Here is an 18116-nt window from a genome sequence, read left to right on the forward strand (position 1 = left end):
GGGAATGGAAGGGGCAAACAAGGGGGCCCCTAGAGCCAGGTGTCCAGTTTTGGGCCCCACACTACAAGAAGGATGTGGATAAATTGGAGAGAGTCCAGCGAAGGGCAACAAAAATGATTAGGGGTCTAGAACACATGAGTTATGAGGAGAGGCTGAGGGAGCTGGGATTGTTTAGTCTGCAGAAGAGAAGAATGAGGGGGGATTTGATAGCTGCTTTCAACTACCTGAAAGGGGGTTCCAAAGAGGATGGCTCTAGACTGTTCTCAATGGTAGCAGATGACAGAACGAGGAGTAATGGTCTCAAGTTGCAGTGGGGGAAATTTAGGTTGGATATTAGGAAAAACTTTTTCACTAAGAGGGTGGTGAAACACTGGCATGCGTTACCTAGGGAGGTGGTAGAATCTCCTTCCTTAGAGGTTTTTAAGGTCAGGCTTGACAAAGCCCTGGCTGGGATGATTTAACTGGGAATTGGTCCTGCTTCGAGCAGGGGGTTGGACTAGATGACCTTCAGGGGTCCCTTCCAACCCTGATATTCTATGATTCTAAGGTTTAAAGGACCCTAGACATATGACAACAAGTTCAGAGAGAGTCGACACACTTGAGGTCTTCAGGAATAGAGGGGAGAAGTAGTTGAGAAGGGGGCAATGGATCCAGGAGTGAAAGAGCTGAGACACCTATTGAAAGAGAAGGGCAGGATCTTCTTGCAAGGCCTGGGATGAAAGATATACCAAGAAGGGGGAAAAGGGTGTAGTCTGGAGCCTGGGGCAAGAGAAGTGAATCCCAGTATTGAGTCTCTGGAGGGACAGCTTACTAGAGTAGTTACAAAGCAGAGGCAAAGGCAACTAAAGGAAAGGACCATGCGATGTGTGGGTGGAAGGCAGAAGACCCTCACTGGTGCCCTTGGAATGCAGTCTGAGAGAGCCCAGAAAGGTCCAATTGAACCCATAAAGAGGGCAGAACTCAAAGCGTGAAGAAGGCCTCCCCTGGAGGCAAGAAAAGGTCTAAATTGAAATAAGGTGGCGGGGGAGGGGGGGAAGGACACAGAGGCCCGTTGTAGCATCCAGGTTTCTGCAGCACAGTGAAGGTTGCAGGCTTAGTTGGAATCAACCAACCTACCACTGAGGGGGATCACTGACACTTGGTGGCAGTCACTGGGCTAATGAGATAAGTGGCTTGGTAACTGGGAGGATATCCATTTGGGAGGAACAGGACATCAGGAAAGGTCAGCGGGTGAGCCTGGTGGAGGAAAGAGAGCTATGGAAGGCTCTTCCTGCTGTATACCTGTGCTCCCTCCTGCCATGTTTGGGCACTGAGGATTAAAGGGGCACATGGTAAATGAGAAACAGACTATGTGTTTGTGACTAGAAGACCATGAAAACAGGCTAGGCAGCGCTGCTCAGTGGGTAGCTGAAGAAGCCTCTTGTGACAGTGCTGAACAGTCCTTCACCCTCAAAGGGGAGGTCCTCAATATTTGTTGAATATCAGCAGAGAGACTAGCAAAGCACAATTGTGAATACCTCTGTAGAGAGCTGCTGGAGGCCGCAGCCCTACAGCTGCCTCAGATGTGTCCTAAGCTGCTTGCACATTGTATGTGGAGACCAATTTGCCCTCTTGTATCAGCTCCTTAGCTGTCTTCTACTGTGCATCTGAGTGGAGGTCAAGGATAATCTAGGCATGGCCCAATATCTAAACTAATACTTTGCCTCAGTCTTTAATAAGGCTAAAGAGGATCTTAGGGATAATGGTAGCATGACAAATGAGAATGAGGATATGGAGGTAGATATTACCATATCTGAGGTAGAAGCGAAACTCGAACAGCTTAATGGGACTAAATCGGGGGGCCCAGATTCTTCATCCGAGAATATTAAAGGAATTGTCACATGAAATTGCAAGCCCATTAGCAAGAATTTTTAATGAATCTGTAAACTCAGGGGTTGTACCGTATGACTGGAGAATTGCTAACATAGTTCCTATTTTTAAGAAAGGGGAAAAAAGTGATCCTGGTAACTACAGGCCTGTTAGTTTGACATCTGTCATATGCAAGGTCTTGGAAAAAATTTTGAAGGAGAAAGTAGTTAAGTACATTGAGATTAATGGTAAATGGGACAAAATACAACATGGTTTTACAAAAGGTAGATCGTGCCAAACCAACCTGATCTCCTTCTTTGAGAAAGTAACAGATTTTTTAGACAAAGGAAACACAGTGGATCTAATTTACCTAGCTTTCAGTAAGGTGTTTGATACCGTGCCACGTGGGGAATTATTAGTTAAATTGGAAAAGATGGGGATCAATATGAAAATTGAAAGGTGGATAAGGAAATGGTTAACAGGGAAACTACAGCGGGTTCTACTGAAAGGTGAACTGTCAGGCTGCAGGGAGGTTACCAGTGGAGTGCCTCAGGGATCAGATTTGGGACCGATCTTATTTAATCTTTTTATTACTGACCTCGGCACAAAAAGTGGGAGTGTGCTAATAAAGTTTGCAGATGATACAAAGCTGGGAGATATTGCCAATTTAGAGAAGGACCGGGAAATCATACAGGAGGATCTGGATGACCTTGTCAACTGGAGTAATAGTAATAGGATGAAATTTAATAGTGAGACGTGCAAAGTCATGCATTTAGGGATTAATAACAAGAATTTTAGTTATAAGCTGGGGACGCATCAATTAGAAGTAAAGGAGGAGGAGAAGGACCTTGGAATATTGGTTGATCACAGGATGGCTATGAGCTGCCGATGTGATATGGCCATGAAAAAAGCTAATGCGGTCTTGGGATGCATCAGGCGAGGTATTTCCAGTAGAGATAAGGAGGTGTTAGTACCGTTATACAAGGCACTGATGAGACCTCACCTGGAATGCTGTGTGCAGTTCTGGTCTCCCATGTTTAAGAAGGATGAATTCAAACTGGAACAGGTACAGAGAAGGGCTACTAGGATGATCCGAGGAATGGAAAACCTGTCTTATGAAAGGACATTCAAGGAGCTTGGCTTGTTTAGCCTAACCAAAAGAAGGTTGAGGGGAGATATGATTGTTCTCTATAAATATATCAGAGGGAGAAATACTGGAAAGGGAGAGGAATTATTTAAACTCAGTACCAATGTGGACACAAGAACAAATGGATATAAACTTGCCATCGGGAAATTTAAACTTGAAATTAGATGAAGGTTTCTAACCATCAGAGGAGTAACATTCTGGAACAGCCTTCCAAGAGAAACAGTGGGGGGCAAAAGACCTATCTGGCTTCAAGATTAAACTCGATAAGTTCATGGAGGAGATTATATGATTTTAGCTAACATGATTTTAGCAATTAATTGATCTTTAACTATTCATGGTAAATAGGCCCAATGGCCTGTGATGGGATGTTAGATGGGGTGAGATCTGAGTTACTACAGAGAGTTCTTTCCTGTATCTGGTATCTGACTGGTGAATCTTTCCCACATGCTCAGGGTTCAGCTGATCGCCATATTTGGGGTTGGGAAGGAATTTTCCTCCAGGGCAGATTGAAAGAGGCCCTGGGGGTTTTTCACCTTCCTCTGTAGCATGGGGCACGGGTCACTTGCTGGAGGATTCTCTACTCCTTGAAGTCTTTAAACCACGATTTGAGGACTTCAGTAGCTCAGACATAAGTGAGAGGTTTATTGCAGGAGTGAGTGGGTGAGATTCTGTGGCCTGCGTTGTGCAGGAGGTCAGACTAGATGATCATAATGGTCCCGTCTGACCTTAATATCTATACGTCTATGAGTCTATAAGAGCAAAGTATAATGAACCAGACATTAAATACTTGTCTCTCCCCCACTGCAAAAGTGTGTGTGGGGGGTCGCCTTCAGGGACCACATCTCCAAACAGAGACTGTGAAATACCCCATTGTCCTCCTAACCCAGATGGGGTGCTTGGGCCTTTGCTTTGTGGTTTAGTCCAATCAGAATGGAGCCAGGAGAAAAATTTCCACTCAAAATGGTCTTCTGATGGAGAGTGGCTTTTCCACTAACGGAAATTTGTGAAGGAAAAAAATCCATTTTCCTCAGAATTTAGGGGGTTTTCATCTGAAAACTGAAAAAAATCCATTTTAACCAAAAATGGGAAGTTTTTGATTTTCTGACAAACCTGCCCCCAAAATTTGGGAAAAAAATGAAAAAAAGTTCATCAACATTTTAATGGGGAAAAAACTCTTTTCCCAATCAGGCTGGCTCACCAGCCCAGCCCAGAGGCTGGTGCTGAACACACATAATTCCAGTGGGAGTCAATGGGAGCTGCAAGTGCTCAGCACTGCCCTAAAAGTGTTGATGAGCTGGAGTCAACTAGATTTGCGCCCAGAGATTGGGGGTGGGGGGGGGAGGTGAGGGACCTTGGGGGAAATGCCTCCTCCAGGAGTTAAAATTGAGCTAACGGAGATCAGCCACTAAGGGTATGTCTACACAGCCCACAGCAATGATTCGCAGAGCCTGAGTTGACAGACATGGGCTCACAATATGATGCTACAAATAGCAGTGTAGACATTCTGGCCTAGTCTGGAACTTAGGACGTTTCAGAGCCTGAGTCACAAAATCTATACTGCTATTTTTAGCACCGTAGTGTGAGCCCCGTGAGCCTGTGTCCCTTGCCCCAGGCTCTGAGACTCATTGCCTTGGGCTGCTGCTCTCTGCGTAAATGCTGTTTAGGGCCAGAATGCTGTGCCTGATGGCCTTTTTCCTGTACCTCCAGTCACTTGTGCTCAGGCCCTTCGTGGGTTCTGAGCTAGAGGAAAGGATGAGAATTGTACATGCAGTGCTGTGAAAATATCTATGAATGTCCTTGAAAAACTTCATCATGTGGCCTGCATTGTGCACAACCCATAGCAATTATTTACTAGATGCCCTTGTGCCTTGTGCCGGATGAGTCAACCCAGTCTTTCCACCTCCAACTGTCCAGTAACATGTTTCTTGCTGTTATAGTCTGTTTCCATGACAGCAGCATCTTTCTCAATGGTTTTCTTACATTTCTGATACATATAGCAATCTGCAATCACACTGGGTAAACAGGTAAATAAAAATCCTTTGTTGTGGGACAGAAAAGACATTGGTACACTCACATCTGCTCTGAACCAACTAGGAACAGCAATTAAGCCAAGGCAGAAGCTTTCAGGACTAAGCTGAGTCCTTAAAAGGCTAGTGTACCCAAAACCTTCAGTCCTCTGTCACAGGGTATACCTGCCCGATAGTGCCCTCCTCCTGGCCAAGTATGGCACTGTAGGTGCTCCCTGCCTCAGTTTCCTCTAATGACATCAGTAAGTTCAGTGAGGTTGTATATAGGGAACGCTGCCCCTTCTGAGGGGTGTACTTTATTAACCAAAACTCAATGAAAATACAAGCAAACCTTCACCCCAGGCTCTTATCTGGGAGAAAGAGTCAGTCTTAATTTATTGCAGTTGTTCTCAACCTGCAGCCCACGGGCCACTTGTGGCCCAATCAGCACACAGCTGTGGCCCAAGTGACATCCTCAGGGCCATACAGGTAGTATTGGATGTGGCCCACAATGGTAAATAGGTTGAGAACCTATTGTTATTGGATCTCCTCTGGGTCTACCACTCCCCTCCAGCAGGGTTCTTTCAGCTTGGGTCCCTTCCCTGAAGGAGTCTGGCCCCTTGCCACTACCTGGGGAGAATCCTTTACCAGAGCCAGGGGGCTTCAGAGAGTTTACAGTGAGGAGTTCCTGACAGGCTAGGCTTCCTGCTACTGTTTGGGAGTTCCCTGTCCTTCTCTGGTGTGGGACACACCTTCTCTGGTGAGCCTGCCTCCTCAGCTCTCCCATCAACTCCCCTCCTCAGGAGGTTCCTGTCTCTAGGACCCCCACCTTCTGATCCCTGGTAACACTTACAGGCTTGTTAGCTAATTAGCTGCTAAGCAGCTAGGGATTTATTACTTCCAAGTAGGTCTGAGTTCACTCTTTCTCCTGTCACAGGTAGGCTGGTGCCTGACTTCCCTGAAAGGGCCAGTCCCCTGTCACCCTCCTCTAACCTTTAACAATAAACATGATGGAGACGTACCACTAAGTGTGGACCCTTTAGTTATTTACCACTCCAAAGTAAGACTATGTTTGCTAATATAAATGTACACAGGGCAAGCAGTGTCTTTGTTTGGATTCGGCCAAAAGCTTAACTACAATGCTCCAGTTGAAAACAGCCCCTGGCCTGGGAGTAACAGACTTTCACTCTTCATAGTGCCTCCAAGTTGATGCGCAGAGAACGTTCATGTTTACAGAACTGCCATTTAAGAAAACAGTATTTTGACGTTGTAAACCCACAAATCTTTGCTTGGAGAATTCAGTGGAGTCTTTCATAAAGATGAATTCTTGGTCTCCAAATGTCTCAGTGCTCTCTCCTTTTAATGACTGTATGCATGCCCCACAGTCCTTTGCCAGTTACCATGGCTAACTCCATTGATGTATCCTGGTAGATCACAGGCGTAATGGTCTGAGTCCACCAGAGAAGGAAGTGAGGCTATAAATGGCAGTTTCCTAGAAGAGGGAAGAAAGGGGAAGGAAGTGGTCACAACTGCTCTCCTGCTTGGTCCCGTAGTACTGCACAGGGAGGATATGGGGAAAGCTGGAGAGTAAGATGCAGCTGCAGACAGGTCTTCACAGGGCAGGGGAATGGAAAATAAAATATCAGCTGCTTGACTTTAGCAAATGGACAGATTCCATGACAGAAATGCTGGATTCTGGGGCATCTGAAAAACACCAAATTCCATATCTGCAGCATCCACACGGCCTTGATTTGAGATGAATGGAGCAGTTCACAATCACATCTCTTAAGAGTAATTGTTTCAGGCTGGCTGCAGGTCCAGGCAGATATCACTGCATTCACTGATGCTAAGCTCACATTTTCAAGGTTCTCTTCACAACCATGAGGGCTAGAAACACATTTTAAAGGAAAGAAAAGGAAAGGGAAAGAAAAGGAAAGGGTTGTGACCTCCCACCCCTGAAACCTACATGACCCAACTACAGGTTAGAACCCACAGGTTATGGATCGCCTGCTTTATACTACTCACAGCATCATGGATTCTTCCCTCGCTGCATCCTGCAGCCACCCCTCTGCTGTTGCCATGAGGGATCCATAGGAAGATCCTTCTCAAGCATCATAGCAAGGGGTGATGCATATGCCTCTTTCGGGGAGAGGGGCTCTGTGTGCCCCAACCTCCTACGCATCTAGTGGGCAGTCACTGAACTGAGCGTCACTGTTTACAGGGGTTCAGGTCACAGCAACAATTAAATATATTTGTAGAGGCATTGTGTGCTCAGTAATGGCTCATTTCCACCCTGCTCCCAGCTCTCCTGTCCTGAGATGACCATGCCCCAGTCTCCTGTGAAACTAGCCGCTTCTGAATGCAGCCAGCCCTCTTCTGTCTGTGCTCTGGGAAAAACAGGCTCTGGCATCCAGGTTCTTCACCAGCTGCTCCCCCAATAGACAGCCTTACATTCCAGCCTATACTTCGAGCACAGGTCCCTTGCATGTGTGATACCTGTCAGGCATCACAAATGATATCCAGGAGATGTATGCAGCTGTGGTCTCCTGTCCCTCGGAAATAACTGGGAGACTTTCAGCAGCTAAGTGGGCGCTTGGGTTGAGGTCAAAGAATCATAGAATATTAGGGTTTGAAGGGACCTCAGGAGGTCATCTAGTCCAACCCCCTGCTCAAAGCAGGACCAATCCCCAATTAAATCATCCCAGCCAAGGCTTTGTCAAGCTTCACCTTAAAAAATTCTAAGGAAGGAGATTCCACCACCTCCCTAAGTAACGCATTCCAGTGTTTCACCACCCTCCTAGTGAAAATTTTTTTCCTAATATCCAACCTAAATCTCCCCCACTGCAACTTGAGACCATTACTCCTTGTTCTGTCATCTGCTACCACTGAGAACAGTCTAGAGACATCCTCTTTGGAACCATCTCTCAGGTAGTTGAAAGCAGCTATCAAATCCCCCCTCATTCTTCTCTTCCGTAGACTAAACATCCCCAGTTCCCTCAGCCTCTCCTCATAAGTCATGTGTTCCAGTCCCCTAATCATTTTCGTTGCCCTCCACTGGACTGTCATCAGCTGTTCTGTCATCAGCTACCACTGAGAACAGTCTAGATCCATCCTCTTTGGAACCCCCTTTCAGGTAGTTGAAAGCAGCTTTCAAATCTCCCCTCATTCTTCTCTTCTGCAGACTACGTGGGCTCTAGCAGACAGCCTGTCATAAAAATAAAGGGAAGGGTAAACCCCTTTGAAATCCCTCCTGGCCAGGGGAAAGCTCCTCTCACCTGTAAAGGGTTAAGAAGCTAAAGGTAACCTCGCTGGCACCTGACCAAAATGACCAATGAGGAGACAAGATACTTTCGAAAGCTGGGAGGAGGGAGAGAAACAAAGGATCTGTGTGTCTGTCTATATTCTGTCTTTGCCGGGGATAGACCAGGAATGGAGTCTTAGAACTTTTAGTAAGTAATCTAGCTAGGTACGTGTTAGATTATGATTTCTTTAAATGGCTGAGAAAAGAACTGTGCTGAATAGAATAACTATTTCTGTCTGTGTATCTTTTTTGTAACTTAAGGTTTTGCCTAGAGGGGTTCTCTATGTTTTGAATCTAATTACCCTGTAAGGTATCTACCATCCTGATTTTACAGGGGGGATTTCTTTATTTCTATTTACTTCTATTTTTATTAAAAGTCTTCTTGTAAGAAAACTGAATGCTTTTTCATTGTTCTCAGATCCAAGGGTTTGGGTCTGTGGTCACCTATGCAAATTGGTGAGGCTTTTTATCCAACATTTCCCAGGAAAGGGGGGGTGCAAGTGTTGGGAGGATTGTTCATTGTTCTTAAGATCCAAGGGTCTGGGTCTGTGGTCACCTAGGCAAATTGGTGAGGCTTTTTACCAAACGTTGTCCAGGAAGTGGGGTGCAAGGTTTTGGGAAGTATTTTGGGGGGAAAGACGTGTCCAAACAGCTCTTCCCCAGTAACCAGTATTAGTTTGGTGGTGGTAGCGGCCAATCCAAGGACAAAGGGTGGAATATTTTGTACCTTGGGGAAGTTTTGACCTAAGCTGGTAAAGATAAGCTTAGGAGGTTTTTCATGCAGGTCCCCACATCTGTACCCTAGAGTTCAGAGTGGGGGAGGAACCTTGACACAGCCCAGGACTGGGAACCATAGTTCCAGTTCTGTCCTGACTTGCTAAGACACCACAGAAGTCAATGGGGATCCACTGAGGTGAAAGTGGGTCAGTGAAAGGAGAATTAGGCCCATTGAATTCAGTGAGTGAGCATCGTCTGGTCCTGGGATAGTGTGACTCAGAGCAGAGGTGCTGGGAGCCGAGCCTCCAGGGCCACAGGATCCCCTTTCCCATGACTGCACAGCCATTACACTCCATAAGAGGCTGCCCGAGTGGGCTAGCCATTTCATGTCCATGGGTTACAGTCATGCTGGCTCACAGAGGAGTCACAGCATGAACTGTGGACATTCCCCTGATGCACACACACCTCACTGCACAGCATCCCCCCTGGGGAGCACTATGAATGTGGGGGTCGGGGTGCTGGAACTGAGAGCAGGCTCTAGTCCTTGGTCCATAATGCTGGTCCTGGTCCTGCTCTCACTCAATCTGCTGTAAATGCACTAACTCCCAGGCCTGGTCCTGCTCTCACTCAACCTGATGTAAATCAAGGTTATCTGTGCTGAAGTCAATGGAGTTGCACAGGGGCAAGGTCATAATCAGGCTTATTGACTTCAATTGCGCTGACTTCACCTCTGTGTAATTAAGAACAGGATCAGGCCCTCAGTCTTCAACTACACACCTGGCAGTACAGTCACACCCTGAGTGCTGTTCACTCCGTGCAAGGGACATGGGGGCAGGGACTGTGGGGAGGAGAAGGGGAGTGGGCATAGAGCAGGCTCTCCCTGCCCAGAGAAACCAGCAGCAGGTCACTCACTTGGCTCATCCCCCTGCCCAAAGCAATGGTTGTTTCCACAGTGTCCAGAGAAGTTTTATGGATTATTTACTCCTGCAGCACTCCCAGGGGAAGGCTTCGCATTGGATCCTCCAGGAAGAGACAAACACAGTGACACTCAGCCTGGTGGCCAGGGACATCCTGAAGGGGTATCTGGGGTGAATCCAAGAGGGGCATTAGCCAGGGATTTAGAGGAAAGAGTTCCGTGCTAGGAATCAGGTGGCCAACTTGCACTGATTTGTCATTCGGGTGCGGGAGAAAGCAAAGGAGTGTGACTTGCATGCCATGGGGAGGGAAGGCAATGGTTGGAACAGCTGCAGCAGGAGGAAAGAGATATGTGGGAGGCAACTCCAAGTTCAAATCCCATGACTCAGCCTATCTCTGATTGCAAATAGCAGATCCTGGCCTCAGGGGCCGCAGGCAGCCAAGTAACTCCAGGGTCCAAGGTGGTGGAGAGCTGACCCTGCCCATTACCATAGTGTTGGCCAACACACCGAGCTACAGGGAGATTAAATTCAGAGGCCTAGCTTCAACAGGGGTATCCCCTGGCTCTCTCACCTGCAGGGCCAGGACAAGACACTGTCACTGGTGGTGGTGAGATACAGGTCTAGACAGCTGGCAGCAGCACAGGCTCAGTCCCTGCACAGGCCAGGCAGGCTCACCCCCAATGGCTGAGTGTGCAGAGCTTTGGGGTGTGTCTGCCCAGCACAGCATGGGAACACGGGGGACTATTCATTGCTACAGGGAGCAGGTCACACCTAGGGCCCTGCAGCCAGACCCATGGGCCCTGAAGCTGCATAGTGGGCCCTGTGCTGCAGCAGGCTCTCACCTGACGGGATATAAGGGAAAGTCACTGAGCTCTCACTCACCTGCTCCTTATCTTCAACACCGATGATTTCTCCTGTCAAGGCCAGGATCCCAATGTGAGTGTTTCCTCTGCCCATCTCCAGTTTGGTCTGGATGATCCCCGTCAGGTCCAATGGGTGGGAATGGGCTGTCTGGAGCAGAAAGCAGAACAGCGGGCAGTGTGGAGTGAGCTCTCCTCTCCCGTGCTGAATCGGAGATCCTGACCCAGCAGCAGGCACCAGAAGTGACTCCTTGCTCCATTCAGCCCTGCTGCAGCATCTCACCTCACCTTACCAAGTCACTGGAAGATGCGGATCTCAGTGTGGTTCTCTCTGTATCATGGCATGATTACAAGCTGGCTGCATCTCTGACCTTCTCTGGTCTCTCTGTGTGGACCCCACAGGTGTCAGGCCTTTATCTTTACTGGAGTGGAATTCCGCAATTCTCCCACTCTTAGCCCAAGCCCTGGGCTACAGCACCCTGTGTTCTTACCCTGCAGGTCCGACTCTGCTCACACATCTGCAGTTCTTCCCTTCAGGACCAGTGCTGTACATAGAATCATAGGACTGTAAGGGACCTCGAGAGGTCATCTAGTCCAGTCCTCTGCACTCATGGCAGGACTAAGTCTTATCTAGAATTATTACAGCGATCGGACAGCCTGCATAAAGCAAAAGTGTTGTTATTTTAGCAGTAGGAACACAGACTTTAAAACAATGAACAATCTATACACGCTTATCTTATCTAAAGACTAACCTCTGATGATGGTACCTAGACAGGCCTGGTTTCATCACGTACTCCAGCGGATGCCTGTATCTCAGCCTGGTTCCCTAGACAGCTACTCCAGGGCCGGGAGCGTTCACCTTTTCAAACCTATCACGATTCTTTTACTCGCCAGGCCATTTCCTGTCCTGGCATTATCTCTTAACATCTCTCAAGTGTCTGCTGAGAACAGACTTATCTTGAGCCACTTTCCCTTCCTGCTTGTTTTCCCAACAGTCCATCATTAAACTAACCCAATATATTCACACAGCAAATATCCCTATAATCAGGTAAACATAAGGCAGTCATAAATTATTACAAATCCATCACACTCTGCTAAACCAATGGGGCTGCTCTTAAGGCGCTTCAGCAAAGTAAGCTGTCATGGGAAAAGAGGGAAGGTAACTGGTTAAAAGATAGGAAACAAAGCGTAGGAATAAACGGTCAGTTTTCACAATGGAAAGAGATAAATAGTGGTATCCCCAGGGGTTTGTACTGGGACCAGCACTATTCAACCTATTCATAAATGATCTGGAAAAAGGAGTAAACAGTGAGGTGGCAAATTTTGCAGATGATACAAAACTAGTCAAGATAGTTAAGTCCGAAGCAGACTGCGAAGAACTACAAAAGGATCTGTCAAAACTGGGTGACTGGGCAACAAAATGGCAGATGAAATTCAGTGTTGATAAAAGCAAAGTAATGCACATTGGAAAACATAATCCCAACTATACATATAAAATGATGGGGTCTAAATTAGCTGCCACCACTCAAGAAAGATCTTGGCACCATCATGAATAGTTTGCTGAAAACATCCACTCAATGTGCAGCGGCAGTCAAAAAACTGAACAGAATCATAGAATCATAGAATATCAGGGTCGGAAGGGACCTCAGGAGGTCATCTAGTCCAATCCCCTGCTCAAAGCAGGACCAATCCCCAATTGAATCATCCCAGCCAGGGCTTTGTCAAGCCTGACTTTAAAAACTTCTAAGGAAGGAGATTCTACCACCTCCCTAGGTAACGCATTCCAGTGTTTCACCACCCTCCTAGTGAAAATTTTTTTCCTAATATCCAACCTAAACCTCCCCCACTGCAACTTGAGACCATTACTCCTTGTCCTGTCCTCTTCTACCACTGAGAATAGTCTAGAACCATCCTCTCTGGAACCACCTCTCAGGTAGTTGAAAGCAGCTATCAAATCCCCTTCTGCAGACTAAACAATCCCAGTTCCCTCAGCCTCTCCTCATAACTCATGTGTTCCAGTCCCCTAATCATTTTTGTTGCCCTTCGCTGGACTCTCTCCAATTTATCCACATCCTTCTTGTAGTGTGGGGCCCAAAACTGGACACAGTACTCCAGATAAGGCCTCACCAATGTCGAATAGAGGGGAACGATCACGTCCCTCGATCTGCTGCTATGCTCCTACTTATACATCCCAAAATGCCATTGGCCTTCTTGGCAACAAGGGCACACTGCTGACTCATATCCAGCTTCTCGATCACTGTCACCCCTAGGTCCTTTTCTGCAGAACTGCTACCTAGCCATTCTTTCCCTAGTCTGTAGCTGTGCATTGGGTTCTTCCGTCCTAAGTGCAGGACCCTGCACTTATCCTTATTGAACCTCATCAGATTTCTTTTGGCCCAATCCTCCAATTTGTCTAGGTCCCTCTGGATCCTATCCCTGCCCTCCAGCATATCTACCACTCCTCCCAGTTTAGTATCATCCGCAAATTTGCTGAGAGTGCAATCCACACCATCCTCCAGATCATTTATGAAGATATTGAACAAAACCGGCTCCAGGACCGACCCTTGGGGCACTCCACTTGATACCGGCTGCCAACTAGACATGGAGCCATTGATCACTACCCGTTGAGCCCGACAATCTAACCAGCTTTCTACCCACCTTATAGTGCATTCATCCAGCCCATACTTCCTTAACTTGCTGACAAGAATACTGTGGGAGACCATGTCAAAAGCTTTGCTAAAGTCAAGAAACAATACATCCACTGCTTTCCCTTCATCCACAGAACCAGTAATCTCATCACCCATCATTAGATTAGTCAGGCATGACCTTCCCTTGGTGAATCCATGCTGACTGTTCCTGATCACTTTCCTCTCATGTAAGTGCTTCAGGATTGATTCTTTGAAGACCTGCTCCATGATTTTTCCGGGGACTGAGGTGAGGCTGACTGGCCTGTAGTTCCCAGGATCCTCCTTCTTCCCTTTTTTAAAGATTGGCACTACATTAGCCTTTTTCCAGTCATCCGGGACTTCCCCCATTCACCACGAGTTTTCAAAGATAACGGCCAATGGCTCTGCAATCACAGCCGCCAATTCCTTTAGCACTCTCGGATGCAACTCGTCCAGCCCCATGGACTTGTGCACGTCCAGCTTTTCTAAATAGTCCCTAACCACCTCTTTCCCCACAGAGGGCTGGCCATCTATTCCCCATGTTGTGATGCCCAGCGCAGCAGTCTGGGAGCTGACCTTGTTCGTGAAGACAGAGGCAAAAAAAACATTGAGTACATGAGCTTTCTCCACATCCTCTGTCACTAGGTTGCCTCCCTTATTCATTAAGGGGCCCACACTTTCCTTGGCTTTCTTCTTGTTGCCAACATACCTGAAGAAACCCTTCTTGTTACTCTTGACATCTCTCGCTAGCTGCAGCTCCAGGTGCGATTTGGCCCTCCTGATTTAATTCCTACATGCCTGAGCAATATTTTTATACTCTTCCCTGGTCATATGTCCAAATTTCCACTTCTTGTAAGGTTCTTTTTTATGGTTTCAGAGTAACAGCCGTGTTAGTCTGGATTTGCAAAAAGAAAAGGAGTACTTGTGGCACCTTAGAGACTAACCAATTTATTTGAGCATGAGCTTTCGTGAGCTACGGCTCACTTCATCACGGTATGCATCCGATGAAGTGAGCTGTAGCTCACGAAAGCTCATGCTCAAATAAATTTGGTGCCACAAGTACTCCTTTTCTTTTTGCTTCTTTTTTATGTTTAAGATCCGCTAGGATTTCACCGTTAAGCCAAGCTGGTCGCCTGCCATATTTACTATTCTTTCGACACATCGGGATGGTTTGTCCCTGTAACCTCAACAGGGATTCCTTGAAATACAGCCAGCTCTCCTGGACTCCTTTCCCCTTCATGTTAGTCCCCCAGGGGATCCTACCCATCTGTTCCCTGAGGGAGTCGAAGTCTGCTTTCCTGAAGTCCAGGGTCCGTATCCTGCTGCTTACCTTTCTTCCCTGTGTCAGGATCCTGAACTCAACCTACTCATGGTCACTGCCTCCCAGATTCCCATCCACTTTTGCTTCCCCCACTAATTCTTCCCGGTTTGTGAGCAGCAGGTCAAGGAAAGCTCCCCTCTAGTTGGCTCCTCCAGCACTTGCACCAGGAAATTGTCCCCTACGCTTTCCAAAAACGTCCTGGATTGTCTATGCACCGCTGTATTGCGCTCCCAGCAGATATCAGGAAAATTAAAGTCACCTATGAGAACCAGGGCGTGCAATCTAGTAGTTTCTGCGAGCTGCCAGAAGAAAGCCTCATCCACCTCATCCCCCTGGTCCGGTGGTCTATAGCAGACTCCCACCACTACATCACTCTTGTTGCTCACACTTCTAAACTTAATCCAGAGACACTCAGGTTTTTCTGCAGTTTCATACCAGAGCTCTGAGCAGTCATACTGCTCCCTTACATACAGTGCTACTTCCCCACCTTTTCTGCCCTGCCTGTCCTTCCTGAACAGTTTATAACCATCCATGACAGTACTCCAGTCATGTGAGTTATCCCACCAAGTCTCTGTTATTCCGATCACGTCATAATTCCTTGACATCACCAGGACCCCCAGTTCTCCCTGCTTGTTTCCAAGGTTTTGTGCATTCGTATATAAGCACTTGAGATAACCTGCTGATCGCCCCTCATTCTCAGTATGAGGTAGGAGCCCTCCCCTCACAGACTTTCCTGCCTGTGCTTCCTCCCGGTATCCCGCTTTCCCACTTACCTCAGGGCTTTGGTCTCCTTCCCCTGGTGAACCTAGTTTAAAGCCCTCCTCACTAGGTTAGCCAGCCTGCTCGCAAAGATGCTCAAGGTCTTGGCAGTATCATTGGTGCCCACGTGGAGAAGCAGGAAGGGGTAGCGATCCGAGGGCTTGATGAGTCTCGGCAGTCTCTCCGTCACATCGCGAATCTTAGCCCCCGGCAAGCAGCAGACTTCTCGGTTTTCCCGGTCAGGGCGGCAGATAGATGACTCAGTCCCCCGGAGGAGAGAGTCCCCGACCACCACCACCCGACTCCTTCTCTTGGGAGTGGTGGTCATGGAACCCCCCATCTCAGGACAGTGCATCTCATGCCTTCCAACCAGTGGAATCTCCTTCTGCTTTCTCCCCCCAGACATATCATCTGGTCCACTCTCTGCAATGGTACCTGTGGAGAGAACATGAAAGTGGTTAGTTACCTGTGTCCGCGTTGCTGGAACCCAGACATTCCCCCTTCTTCTTCTGGAGGTCACATGTTGCCAAGCTTCTTCACTGGCCTCTTGGCTCCGCTGTGCAACCTGTTCTAAATCTTTAGAGCTTTGTGCCCGTAAAAGCATATCCTGACTTTTGTCCAGAAAATCCTCCGTTTCTCGTATGCAATGCAGGGTCGTTATCTGTTGCTCCAGACATTCAATCTTCTCTTCCAATATGGAGACCAGCTTGCACTTTGTACAGACAAAGTCACTTCTGTCCTGTGGAAGAAAGACAAACATGGCACATCCAGTGCAGGTCACAACAGCTGAACCCCCCCCTTCCATATCACCTTCCTACTATGAGCTTTGGGAAAGGAATAGATAATAAAAAACATAGTGAATTATTAAGAAAGGAATAGATAATAAAACAGAAAATATCATATTGCCTCTATATAAATCCATGGTACGCCCTCATCTTGAATACTGCATACAGATGTGGTCGCCCCATCTCAAAAATGGTATGTTGGAATTGGAAAGGTTCAGAAAAGGGGAACAAAAATGGTTAGGAGTATGGAACAGATTCCATATGAGGAGAGATTAATAAGACTGGGACTTTTCAGCTTGGAAAAAAGATGACTAAGGGGGGATACAAAATCATGATTGGTGTGGAGAAAGTAAATAAGGAAGTGTTATTTACTCCTTCTCATAACATAAGAACTAGCGGTCACCAAATGAAATTAATAGGCAGCAGATTTAAAACAAACAAAAGGATGTATTTCTGCATACATAGCACAGTCAACCTGTGGAACTCTTTGCCAGAGGATGTTGTGAAGGCCAAGACTTTTACAGGGTTCAAAAAAGAAATAGATAAATTAATGGAGCATAGGTCCATCAATGGCTATTAGCCAGGATGGGCAGGGATGGTGTCCCTAGCCTCTGTTTGCCAGAAGCTGGGAATGGGCAACAGGGGATGGATCACTCAATAATTGCCCTGTTCTGTCCATTCCCTCTGAAGCGTCTGGCATTGGCTACTGTTGGAAGACAAGATACTAGGCTAGATAGATCTTTGGTCTGACCCAGTATGGCCACTCTTATGTTCTTACGCTATGCTTTGGAAGTGACCTGAGGGGAGATGGGAACAGGTCAGAGAAGCCTGCTCATTCAAACAAGAATGCCCTAAAAGGCCCAGGGCCTGATTCTGATTTGAGTCCCAGAGTGTAAATGCAGAGTGATGATTCGGACTCCAGTGCAGATTCACATTGATAGGGCTGGGAGTAGGATTCGGAGTCAGATTGGGCCACGTGACCACCACAGACACTTAAGAATTCATGGCAAAGGCCCTGTGGTATGTACTGTGTATGACACAGCCAGAGCCCTGAGATGGGACTAAAGGGCCTGATCCTGCTCTCACTTATACCAGGGTAAATTAGGAGAAACACCACTGGACGCCAAGCGGGAAAGGAGAATTGGGCTCATAGACACTAAGGGCTTGATCCTCTGAGGTGCTGAGTGCCATTGACTCTCATTACCTGCAGTGCTGAGGGCACAGGGAGGTCTCCAGTATGGGGCACCGTGCACTGTACGGAAGCCTGCTGGCATCCCTGAGACCTGCTGGTCCCAGCAGTTTGACACCAGCCCCACTTTCCCTCACCTGGCAGCTCAGAGTATGGGAGATGGCCTCCACATGCACCTCTGGGATTGGGTTGTTGTTGGAGGAAGAGGCCTCCAAGGTCTGTCCCAGAACCTGCAACAGATGGTAAGAGGCATCAGGCGAAGATGGCACAGGGGAGCACAGTGTCTGAGCCACACACATACAAGCTTTTCGCTCATAGAAACTCCTACGGCACCTGCGTCTCTGCATGTGGTCTGCTTCACCCCAGGAGGGCTTCACTGTCTCTGGAAAAGGTGAAGTGGGGAGCTCTTGTAATACCAACAGACTGCAGTTGGTGGGCAGGATCGAACCTGGGATCTCTGGCGCTTAGTGCATGAGCCTTTACTGTATGAGCTAAAAGCCATGTGGCCCTTAGCTAAGGCTGCAGAGCAGATTCATTAATCTCGCTCTAAGTGGTCTCAGTGCTAGTGGATGGGACAGAACACCACACCCATGAGGTGTG

This window comes from Lepidochelys kempii, chromosome 17, assembly GCF_965140285.1.
Source record: "Lepidochelys kempii isolate rLepKem1 chromosome 17, rLepKem1.hap1, whole genome shotgun sequence".
In the NCBI taxonomy this organism is placed as follows: domain Eukaryota; kingdom Metazoa; phylum Chordata; order Testudines; family Cheloniidae; genus Lepidochelys; species Lepidochelys kempii.